This window comes from Peromyscus eremicus, chromosome 4, assembly GCF_949786415.1.
Source record: "Peromyscus eremicus chromosome 4, PerEre_H2_v1, whole genome shotgun sequence".
NCBI classification, from domain to species: domain Eukaryota; kingdom Metazoa; phylum Chordata; class Mammalia; order Rodentia; family Cricetidae; genus Peromyscus; species Peromyscus eremicus.
The window spans coordinates 18,402,179-18,414,731 of NC_081419.1; the positions used below are offsets into that span (position 1 = coordinate 18,402,179).

At 36.8% G+C, this 12,553-nt stretch overlaps 1 pseudogene; it reads left to right on the forward strand.

The window, feature by feature from the left end:
• The first annotated feature begins 565 nt into the window (after nt 1-565).
• On the forward strand, nt 566-12,212 carry LOC131907709 (centriole and centriolar satellite protein OFD1-like; annotated as a pseudogene).
• Nucleotides 12,213-12,553: the final 341 nt, after the last annotated feature.

Genomic DNA, 12,553 nt, shown 5'->3' on the forward strand with positions numbered 1-12,553 from the left:
CACTGGAGAGGAAAATGGCAAGGTAAAAGTGAGTTTAAAGGATAAGTGGGAAAAATGAGACAGGCTTTAATTAGAGAGAAAGAGAGAAGTCAATACAAAAGAGGTAAGGAGGAGTATAAAATAATGCTAAAGATGTCTGAAAAAGTCATAAGGAGCCATATTATGAATAATTTATCTAAATTTATATACAATACATATAAATCTACATGTATACTTTGAATCAATTTATTTCACTTGGGCTGACAATGTTACTCCTAGGGCTATAGATCATATAACAAAATCCCAAACACCAAGAATGAGAAAGCCCTTTAGAGTTGTTTGTTGATCAGGGCAATCTGAGAGACTCCCAAAACAACATGGGCTATTGCTATTGTTCTTGGTTGTATCTCAGATATTGAATATAAGTCCCTATTGCTGAAGACACCATGTACTTTGAACACAAGATCCAAAGAACACAAGTTGGATCCCACTTTAAAGACTCTTTTGTGGGACTATCTTTCATGGTACCAGAAGGTGTTATGCAAGCATCCAAAGTGAAAGAAATCAATAGTCCTATCCAGCTATAATGCTTATGAACCACAATGACAACCAGAAACAGCACAATGACCCTAAAGGTAAAATAATGGCACTCCTATCTTGGCAATAAACAACAGTTTTGTAATTTTACTTAAAAGCCTACTCAACAGGAGGAAAATTATGCTTGGTCCTGAAAATTTAGCAAATTACTTCAGGCAAGTGAGGTCATGGATCTTAAAGCAGAACTATTATTTTGCTAAACCAGCATAATTCCTAACTTCATTCTAAATATTCATCTTTATACCCACAGATAAGTTTAGCTCTTACTCCTCATTAAAGAGGATTCTCTTTACAACAAATTAAGGCATCACAGAAAACCATAACTGATCAAAACACAGAGAGCATGTGATTGTGGGGTGCCTACCCTTAATTTCTACATCTGCAACACAATTCCTGCACATAAGGCTCAGGGAAAACTGTAGAAAGGATGGCAGAAATACTTTAAGAGTCAGAGGACCAGGAAAGCTGCTATAAGAACATGGCTGCTAGAAATGATAGGAAAGGTTCATCCATGACATCTCAATAATATAGTTGCCTAAACAAGACTTGAAGTACAACACTGATGGACATGCTAACATGAAAGGGGGAAATGTCATAGGTCTCCACTCATTGACAAAGAACTACAGGCAGCTAAGGGATACTGAGAACAGGAGAAATAGTCTTTAGGGATAAGCCCCCAGCCATGAGCTATCCAATACCAATTAGGTCAGCCCTGAAATCATATACATGCAAGTAACATTAAAAGAAGTCACCAGTGTGTGTGTGTGTGTGTGTGTGTGTGTGTGTGTGTGTGTGTGTGTGTGTGTAATAGCAATTAAAGAAACAGAGACTATGATTTGTGAGTGGGAGCTTCAAGGAGATATTGGAGAGAGAAATTGAGGGGGAAATGATAAAATTATACCCTAATTTTAAAAATAGAGGTAAATAAAGATTAAGAGACTGTCATAGACTATAGATTGCAGAGACATAACAAATAACTATAATGTTTATCATGACTCGGACCTTGATTGAAGCTAAAATTAAATTAATAAAGATGCTGAAGAAAATTGTAATTTGGTTAAGAGTATTGTATCAATGTCAATATCTTAGTTTGACTCACAGTATTATGTAATGTTACATATTGATTATAAAAGAATAAAAGTAAAGGTAATATAGGAAAACTTTGTACTATATTTACATATCTATCTTTTGAAAATATAAAAGTATTTCAAATATTTTAAGAGCCAGAAAGATGATGTTTTCTAGACATGACAGGGAACTCATACCCATGAAATCTGAATAATATGTCTGCCTAAACAAGACCTGAATAATGACAGCACAAGTTGACATGTCACTTTGAAAGGAAAAAATTTCACAAGGTCTCATCTCTAGATGAAAAACTCCAGTCAATCACTGGCCTCTGAGAGGAAGAGAATCAGTGTTCTTCAGGGATGAACTCCCTGATAGGTTATCACTTCCCAAGTGGTCAGCCTTAAAGACATGCATATATGAGCAATACTAAAGATACTTAGTAGGTTGTAAATATATAACACAACTGAAGATGTCATGAATTTGAGGATGACATGGGAGGATTTGAAACGTAGAAGGAGGAGTGGAAATGACATAAATACAGTACTTATCAATATAATTTTTTAAAATGAACTAAAAATTGCTTCAAAAGAAGTTAAAGTTGTCAAGAATCAGGTAAAGGATTGCCGGGCAGAGGTGGCGCACGCCTTTAATCCCCGCACTTGGGAGGCAGAGCCAGGCAGATCTCTGTGAGTTCAAGGCCAGCCTGGTCTACAGAGTGAGATCCAGGACAGACACCAAAACTACACAAAGAAACCCTGTCTCAAAAAAAAAAAAAGTCTCAGTATCTATTTAGAGTCCGCAAAGACATCATGATATCAGTATTCTTTACTTGCTAATGTAGAAAAGCTTACTGTAGCTTTGAAAAGGTTAATGAATTCAAAGTTAAACCTTTGGTAGCTTTTAATCTAAAATTTATGTATTATTAATCCAAAACTTTTGCATTTTCCAAGGCCTACTACTAAAATTTCTTAGATCTTTTATTTTCAATGTGTTAATTTTCTGATTTGAGAAAAACTTTGTAATATTTCAATTAAGAATTGTCTAATGATCTCATGAAAAATTTTTCTTTAAATCATATATATAAGTGTGTATATATAAATATATATTCAAATAAACATACACATATACACATATATGTGTATGTTTACATGTGTAATGTGTATTAACATATATTACTGAATTCACTTCAGTTATCATGAAGAGTTTTTCTTTGACAGAATATACATATTCCCAAGCTAACCTTCGTTTTCTAAATATAGACACTTAATTATCTGGAATTATTTTCAACTAACTAGAAAACTTAGTTTTAAGAAGATTGCATACTACTGAGTAATTATGTTCATTTCATGAGAATTTATTTGTAGGAAAATTTTCCTGTTTTAACAGGCAAACTGTAAACATCTGTCATGCTAAATGCAAAGCTGAATGACAAGCAGCCAAGAACCTGCCTTTATAATTCACTATCTCTGAGCCCTTACATCTCTCCTAAGGGTAAATAAGTAAGTAATATGCTGAAGCATCACATAAAATATTACTTTTTTATTATTAATGCAGATATTTGCTTGCATCCAGCATCCATGCAATAAATATTTTATTTAAAAATATGACCTTTTTTCCCAAATGGCTTTTCTTTTATCCTGCCTACTTCCCCAGATTAAATTTAATTTACCTCTGTAGCTTCATAATTTAGTTCCTGATCTGAAACATAGCAAGTACTCAATAAACATTAACTTAACTAGTCTAGTTACTTTCCACTTTTGATTATCGACTTCTAACAACTTATCTGTTCTGAACTGTGTTTTAGTTATTTAGTGGGTCCTAGTTTACCCCAAAAAGGTAGATATCCTGAAAATGTATATTTTTACCTTGAGACAGGTACAATTTCCCAGCATTATTAAGGCACTTAATGAGCATTTATAATTTTAATTTTATATTTCTAAGCTCTAATCATAAAAGTCCCACAATATGTTTAAAAGTCTTTATTATTTAGCTATGGAGAAACCTATGCTCCCTCTACTGGTCCTGAGGGAAAAGACAGTCTAAAATCCATTTTCAGTCACACCGATGTTCTGGACAAAGAACAGGCTCCCCACCAGAGGAACACTTTGGTATTGGAGGTACTGTACTGTGAATGCATTTCTGTTCAGCCTGAATTGATCTAAAACAACAGAAGGGCACCCATGCTTGTCATATGTGAAAGGGAAGAAAAGAATGGCTGAAACTTAAGGTTATGTAACTTGTATTCATTTTGTGCATATTTAAATATAAAAGTATATAGTCTCCAAGTTTGAAAACAAGTCTTACATTCCGGAATGTTTTCTACTCTGATAAAATAGACATCTCTGCCTTACAACATTAACATTTGCTTACCAAATTTTGCAGAAGTTGAAAATTCTTGAGGATATGTTTTGACTGATTCTAATATAGTCCTGAAAGTTCTCCTTGACCCATTTACAGGACAAAATTGACAAGAACTGAAGTTTGTTGAACCCTTCTCTCGTAATTAGATGTAAGCTTTCTAGTTATGCTCAACGTATCTTTTCATCATGTCTTCAAATGGAATGTGCTGAAATGTTTGCCTCTCAATGACATGAAATAACATGAGATATGACAGTTAAAATATGCACCGCAACAGATATTAGAAGACTGACCTCAAAAGACCGTTTGCACATTGTAAGTTTGGACTCTATTGGCCCATTTGATTTGTAGTCTATACCAAAAAGGCAGCTCTTAGTTTCTACAGGAAATACAAAAACTGTCAAACATCTTTGATCTGTGTTTCCACAATCCCCAAATAAACAAAATGTTCAGAAAAAAAAGCACACTTTAGCAAAAAGAACCTAATTATTCATGTTATGAGAGTACTCTCTTAACTACCCAGCTTTCTATCTTTGTATTCATTGTCAGGATGTTTATTTCACTGAAAAACACCAGGTTTAAAGTAACAGTAATTCAGAAAATTTTACATTTAAACAAATATTTCTAAGTATTTTGGGAAATACCAACTTGGTTAAATTTTATATTAATGCCGAATATTCTTTGGTAGGCTAGTGTGAGTAGCATATATCAATGGCTATGGATCTGATTGTTGTCAATCACAGCATCTTCAATTGTCTCAAAACAGAATGCACAGAAATTGTCATACAAGCAATGAAACTGTGTTGAAGTCATTCTAAACTTTTTGCAATTGAATGAAATTAAATTAAGTCAAGCACAGGTTGGGTTGGTTGACTCATAGGTAACAGAGCAAAGTGCTAGCTGTGATATAATTTATTTATTCTTATACAGTTTATTATTATAAAGACATTTCAAGAATTTGAAATGTGAGCCAGTGTGATGGTATATACAAACAACCCTGGCTATTACAGGCACTCCAACCTCTTTTCCGTGGACTTGAAGAGGTGATCATAGAAAATAGAGCACAGTAAAGAACTGGACAGAATTCTCTACTAGTAATGATCAAGAGAAGAGCTGCCTCCATTGGACAACTACACCAGCCTCAGCACCTTGCACAGTTCATCCTTTCTTAAACAGCAGAGGTGTGTTTGTTTTGAAGAGGGACAGAAAATCCATTGATTATAGGTGTAAATAAAGATTTATTGTTAATGGAATAATAAAGAAAAATCCTCCACCTCTTGAGAATGGTCAGAAGAAAAGTGTGGGTCCAGCCCTGGGCTCAATATCATTTTCCAAGGTATGCCATTCTCATGGGGGAAGGCTGAGAAACTCTCCTGTACCAGGTCATCAAAATCTGCAAGTCTCTTTTGCCACCACTGTCTGTCCTCACCACAAACTCACAATTATCAAAAGAGTTAACAATTTTATTCCTAGGTATTTTTTCAAGACAAATGAAAACTTCTATCTTTACAAATGCATACAAAAAGTAATCCTTATTTTCAATTTCTAAAAAATAAATCAAAGTTGAAGTAATTTAAATGTCTATCAACTGGCAAGTGAATGAAAAATTATAACTACTCATTAGAATACTACTCACCAATAAAAAGGAATGAGCTTCTATTATAGACAACATGGGTGGTACATGCCTTTAATTCCAACACTCTGGAGACAGAGGCAAGTGGATTTCTAAGATCAAGGCCAGCCTGTTCTACAAAATGAGCTCCAGGACAGTCAAGTTTAGGCAATGAAGGTAACCATCAAAAACAGAAGACTGGTGAAAATGTAATTGAATGAGGGAGCCATGTTCCCATCCTGGCAAGCAGCATAACTTGGCAGCTTTAGCCACATGGTTCTGGCATAAAAGTCAAGAAAGGGGGTATGGAATCTTCCTCCAAAACCAAGGAGAACCGCTGAGGCCAGGCTTATGTCAGGGGTGTCCCTGAATGGAGGCCTAGAGAGGCTAATGTGTGAAACTGTGAAGGTGAAGCCTGGATTGCCTTGGAGACACCAAGATGCTCGAGATGCTAGAGGCATGAGATACCTGTCAAGAAGAGCTGCTAACAAGGAGTGTAACCAGCCCAAGAGAAAGAATGTATTGCAGTCAACAAAGCTGAAAGGAGTTGGATATCTGAAGAGTGCTTTGACATCAGATATGGAGATACAGAGCTTGAAGTTTGCTCAGCTGGTGCTAAGTCTTGCTTTGATCCAGTATTTCCTCACGCTCTTCCCTTTCCTCCATTTTGGAGCAGTAATGTAAATTCTGTGCCATTATATGTTGGATGTGATGTCTTTTTATTTTGATTTTATAGAGGATTGCAGTGAATAGATTGAATGAATCTCAGAAGAGACTTTGAACTTTGGACTTTTAAACATTGTTGAGACTGTGATAGACTATGGGACTTTTGAAGTTTGACTAAATGCATTTTGCATTATGGTATGGTTACGAACCTATGGGGGCCATGGACTGGAATGTGGTGATTTGATTAGGTATGGTCCCCATAGATTCATGTGTTTGAATACTTGGCTGATGTGGATAGCACTATTAGGAGGTGTGGCCTTGTTGGAGGAAGTGTGTCACTGTGGGGGCAGGTATTGAAGCCTCATATGCTCAAACTATGCCTACTGTGGGTGTCAGTTCACTTCCTGTTGCCTGAAGATCAAGATGCAGAACTCTCAGCTCCTTTTCTGACACTATACTGCCTGCACTCTACCATGAAGACAATGGAATAAACCTCTGAAACAATAAACCAGTCTCACGTAGCATGAATCTTAAAGATCTTATTAATAAAATCAAACCTGAAGCCAGGTTTTGGGGTGAATGCTGGAAGGCCAGAGAAGTAGAACAAACCACAGCTTCCTCACCTCGCCAGTTCCTCAGCTGATCCTGTTTTCTCAAACTGGAAGCCTCTGAGTCCTCATCCAACTGGATCTCAGCTGAACTGCTGCTCAAAAGCCTAAAAGCTTAACCACCTAAAAGCTTCTAGTTTCTGGTCTTCATGCCTTATATACTTTTTTGCTTTCTGCCATCACTCCCTGGGATTAAAGACATGAGTCACCATGCCTGGCTGTTTCCAGTGTGGCTTTAAACTCACAGAGATCCAGATGGATCTCTGCCTCCCAAGTGATAGGATTAAAGGCGTGTGTGCCACCATTTTCTGGCCTCTATATCTAGTGGCTGTTCTGTTCTCTGACCCCAGATAAGTTTATTAGGGTGCACAATATTTTGGGGAACACAATATCACCACAGTCTCAATTAAATGTTTTCGCTTGTAAGAGTTGCTGTGGTCATAGTATCTCTTCATAGCAATAGAAACCCTAATTGAGACTAATGAGTAAATATCGGTTACATTATATTAAGTGCAAGAAGGCATAATCAAAAGACTGCATAACTACATAACTTCTTAGAACTTTCTAGAAATCAGATCTCCAGTGGTCAAGAGAAACAGTTCAGTATTGGCCTGGATGTAAGAAAGAGGCACAGAAGAACATTTTAAGTAATATGTAAGTGTTCTATATCTTTGCTATCATGGTGGTTATCATAGTGGTAAACACATTTGACAAAACTATATGAATCTTACTTTATTTAAATTATTCCATGATAAACCTTACAAAAAAGACTTAATCTACATATTTATCCTCACTTGTGTTAGTCTGAGTTCTTTTGAAAGAGTATTAGTTCACTTCAGCAGCTTTTATGGAGTAGTTAGCAAACACCACGCCATGCTATGAGGAAGAGGTATGGCCTTCCACATATTCAGAAAGAAATAAAATACTTCATACAGTAGGTCCTTATTTTTCCTGCTGCTTCAGTAATGATTCAAAAGCAATACTGAAATATTCAGAACCATGTGGCAATAAATTGCATCATGTTACAGCCTGTTGGCTACAACTCAAAAAGTATTTAGAGAAGGTACTTATGAAAAAATATTGAAGACTGAAAATTGATGAATGAAGTCTTTAACTCAAGAAGCAAATGTAAAACAAAAAGTAAATAAAATAAAGAAAAGCACAAAAACAACACATTAAAAACTTAGTAGATTAAATCAGTAGATCATTTTACAACACAGATGAATCACTGGGCCTTTGAAATATAATGTGCATCACTAATCACCAATAATTTATAAAATGAATCCTTTCTTAAACTAACTTGACTACTAAACCATTTTGTGTGTTTTTATGTATGTGATTAAACTTTTCTTTTAAGTAGGATAAAAATTAGGGGGGGAAATCTGGTCTATTTTTATTTTTGTGTGAACTTTTCCAGAGGAGAAGTAAATAAACACCCATTCACCCCAGATAGGGACACCAATGGCAAACCAAAACAAGAATTCCACCAAGGTCCATCTTGGTAAACCAATAAACTTATTCAAGCCTGTCCACAATAGGCTGTGTTTTACAAGCCTACCCTCTAGACAACCTAGGCACCACACCCCAGGTTCTGAATCCCTCTCTGATCCAGATTACCCTCAGTGCTAGACTGGCCCCAGAAACCTCAGATTTCTGTCCTCACCAAGCACCAAGATGATCTGTGTAGCCTTAGTCATCAGACTGAGCCTCCAAGATGAGCCTTGCATAAATAGGCTCCAATCACAGTAACACTGAGCTAGTCCTGTGGTCCTACACTCTTAGACAGTTTACTTAAACTGATCTTCAAGGCACCTTGTAGAAGAAGGAAGGATTCTACAGTTCCAGTCTCTAATTCTGCTTTAATAGACTCTCTGTCTGGGAGCTGTTATATACTTAAACATCATCAGTCCTATATTCTGCATTGGTGCCAATAACAGGCAGATAGACAATGAACTCCCTATCTACCTTCATTGGCTTTTAAACCTTACAAAATCATGTTTCAGGCCTTATAAGGGCCAAATGTTTTGAGAGTCCCAAGCTTTATTCCATCTCCATTGTTAGTTACAGGCATTACAGAAAATACAAATAAAAAATACCTGTATGAAAACAGTGTACAGAAAACATGTATGGAAAAATATGGAGGTCCTCAAGTAATAAAAAATAAAACTATCCTATGATACAATAATCTTAGTTTCAAGTAAAGATGCAAGGAATTCGTTAGTATATTATGCAGCCTAGAATATGCAGTTTCATGTTCAATGAAACATTATCACAATAGCTAAGATGTGAAAAACTTGGATATCTGTAAGTGCCTAAAACATTAAGGAAAATGTAGTATATGTGCATGATGGAAAACTAATGTGTCTTAGGAAGGAAAGTCTACCATTAACAACAACATGAATGGTACTAGAGTACCTAATGTTGTTGTTGTTAGCATTAATTGTCAACTTGACAGAATCTAAAATCACCTGGGAGATGGGTCTCAGAGAGTAACTATGAGGGATTATCTTGATTGTTATATTTGAGGTGCAAAGGCACAGCCACTATAGGTAAAACCATTCCCTGGGCAAAGAGCATGTGCTATCTAAAATGGGGATAGTGAGCTGAACATTGGCATTCACTGCTCTTTTCCTCTGTGAACGTAAAGTGACCCAGCTGCTTCAAGCTCCTTCTGCCTTGACTTTCCTGCCACGCTAGACTGTACCCTAAACTATGGACTAAAATACACCATTTCTTCCCTAAGTTGCTTTTGAGGGCATCACAGCAACAGAAGGCACTAAAACATGTGCTAAGCAATGAAAGACAAACAAACGTGATCTCAACATGAACTATAAATAGTTTAACTCATTAAGGTAGACAATATGATGGCTGTTGACAGATAATGAGTATAGAGTAGTAGATGTTAATTAAAGGCGTGCGCCACGACCGCCCGGCCAGGAGGATCTTTGTGAGTTCGAGGCCAGCCTGGTCTACAGAGCGAGATCCAGGAAAGGCATAAAGCTACACAGAGAAACCCTGTCTCAAAAAAAAAGTAGATGTTAATTAAATGACATAAAATTCTAGGTAGAAAGAATAAGCTTAGGAGGTTCACTGTGCAGCTTGATGACTATATCTGAGCATGCCTAAAATCCTAATATTGGGAAAATAAGGAAAGTGGATCAAGAGCTTGAGGACAGCCTGAACTACACAGCCAGGGAAACCCTGTCTGAAATAAAATGATAAAATAATAGCTGGTATTGTACTTTAGTGGTAGACTAGTAACTTCAATCCCCAGCATGGCAGGAGGGAGGGGCTTATGGCTATAGCTAATAAATATGTATTGTGTCCTTGAAAATTGATAAGAGAAGACTTAAGAGTTCTCACCCAGCTGGGGAAGGTGTAGGAGAGGAGTCTCCATCTATGCAAGTATGGCTGGATAAGTGTGGGTATGGTAGCAGTAATCATGCTGGCTACAGACCTTCCAGTGTGTCTGCTTTAAGGCCACCCACGTTCCTGCTAATAACCCCTCACACATTTCCTCCCTAAGTTGCTCTTGTGAGGACATCACAGAACAGAAGGCACTGAAACATATGACAAGTAAGAAAGACAAACAAACATGATCTCAACATGAACTATTATTTAACTCATTGAAGTAGACAATATCATGGTTACTGCCAGATAATGAGCATCTGAGCATCTCCAAAACCACCTAATTCATGAATTGCTGCACCATGTATTAAGTGGAGAAATGAAGCCTCCACCCATCTCAGTGCAGGACAGTGCCCTCCTGCTAGGTGTTTCTAACTGGCGGGTGATAGATCAATTACAAAGACATGACTATGATATCTGCTTTCTGTTTTCTTCCCAGCAAGTTGTTTGGCAAAAGAAAAGGGACTTACTATGAAGGATCTATCACATCTCATTTAAATAAATCCTCGTTCAGTCTCTTCAGATCACTGATTTCAGGGGTTCCTAAAGAAAACCAATAAGTTATTTTAGGAATTTCTTAAAGGAATTGGTGGAATATCATCAAACTACAGAAAGTTGTAACATGGAAACAGACCAACTCTACACTTGCTAGCAAAATGTCTCTTGCTGAGATGTTTCAGCTTATTGATGACCAACTTGCAAAAGTTTGTCCTTACTGTCCCAGAATCTTTAGAGACAAAGTTAAACCAATACAATGCCAACTTTGGATAGAAAAACCATCCAAAGATGAAGTATTTAAAGAAGCTAAAATAACAAATGTTAAGATGGAAGATAAAAGAAAGTATGAAAAGGAACTGGCTGGGTTCTCTTGATTTCCCAGTAAAAGAACACTTGGTAAAGAAAGAAAAAGCACTGAGAGACTTAAACAAAAGAAATTTGTGCTCAAAGACAGCTTTTGCAAAATGATAGATATTGGCTCAGAGAAGAAAAGCAGAACTGAAGAAAAGAACTGAAGCTTTGGAATTGATCCAGAAGCTGCAAGAAGAAAGAACTAAAAGTGAAGCCGAGGCACTCAGGAGTCAGGAATAGAATCTAAAGAACAGGAAGAGAGAGATCTATGATCAAAAGCTCAACACTGAGCTCCAGTGACAGCTGGAAGTAAGGGATGATTGCATCGCTAGAACTAATAACCTGCTAGAAGAGGAAAAGAAGAATAAAGACAACACCTCACCTGCAAGAGAACCTCACATTATTCATTCAAAAACGGAAGAACTCAGGAAATCTGAAAATCAATTGACAGCAGCTGAGGTGTAGCTAGTCTGCCCAAACCCCTCCCCGACTTTTTCAATTCAAAACAAAACCATTTGCTGAATGAAACGATGAAAGAGAGAAAGTGGAGCTTCAGGCACAAAATAATTACTTAAACAGCAACTAGAAGAGAATAAGAATGGGAAAACTCCTAGATCATATAACTCAGCCACCTCCTGAGCCTTTTTGTTTCCAGAAAGAATTACAGAAAACAGAAAATGCTATAGTGCTTAAAGCTCAAGGTGCTTGAACTCATGGGCAAGCGTGATAAGACAGTTGTAAAGTGAAACTGAACATTCTACACAGCTAAAGGTCCAGATATTTGGATATGATCTTTTGACAGAAGGTTAACTATTCTGGTTTCTCGTGTAAAATGCAACTAAAAGAAACTCAGAGACTCTGGAGAAGGAATGTTCCAAAGCAGTCTCTGATGTCATTCTCTGAGTGGCCTAGTGAGTGGCTAGATGGCAGCTCACAATCCGGATACAAGTGGAAGTTTCTGGAATGCGCCCCTTGAACAGAGCAAAGTTGTGGCAGGTGGAATCAAGTCAAGGGTCCCAGATTATGCAAATGCAGTGACAAAAGCTAACTCCACAGATTCTTGAGTTTCCAGCCAGTACTAAGGCGCACACACACACACACACACACACACACACACACACATATATATATTCGTATATTCAACCAAAATAAACAAAAGATGAAGGACAGTACTTAAAACAAGAATTTTTTAAAAAATTATTTGTTGCATTGTATAAAAAGCTTCAACAAACAAAAATAAAAGATATCGTAAAAATTAATAAAAAGGGAATTATTTGAAGTTGCTTATTCATAAGAAATAAGCATCAATTGTATTTATTAATTTTAAAATCTCTCTCTCTCTGCCTCCCCCCCCACCATGTGTGTGTGTGTGTGTGTGTGTGTGTGTGTGTGTGTGTGTGTGTGT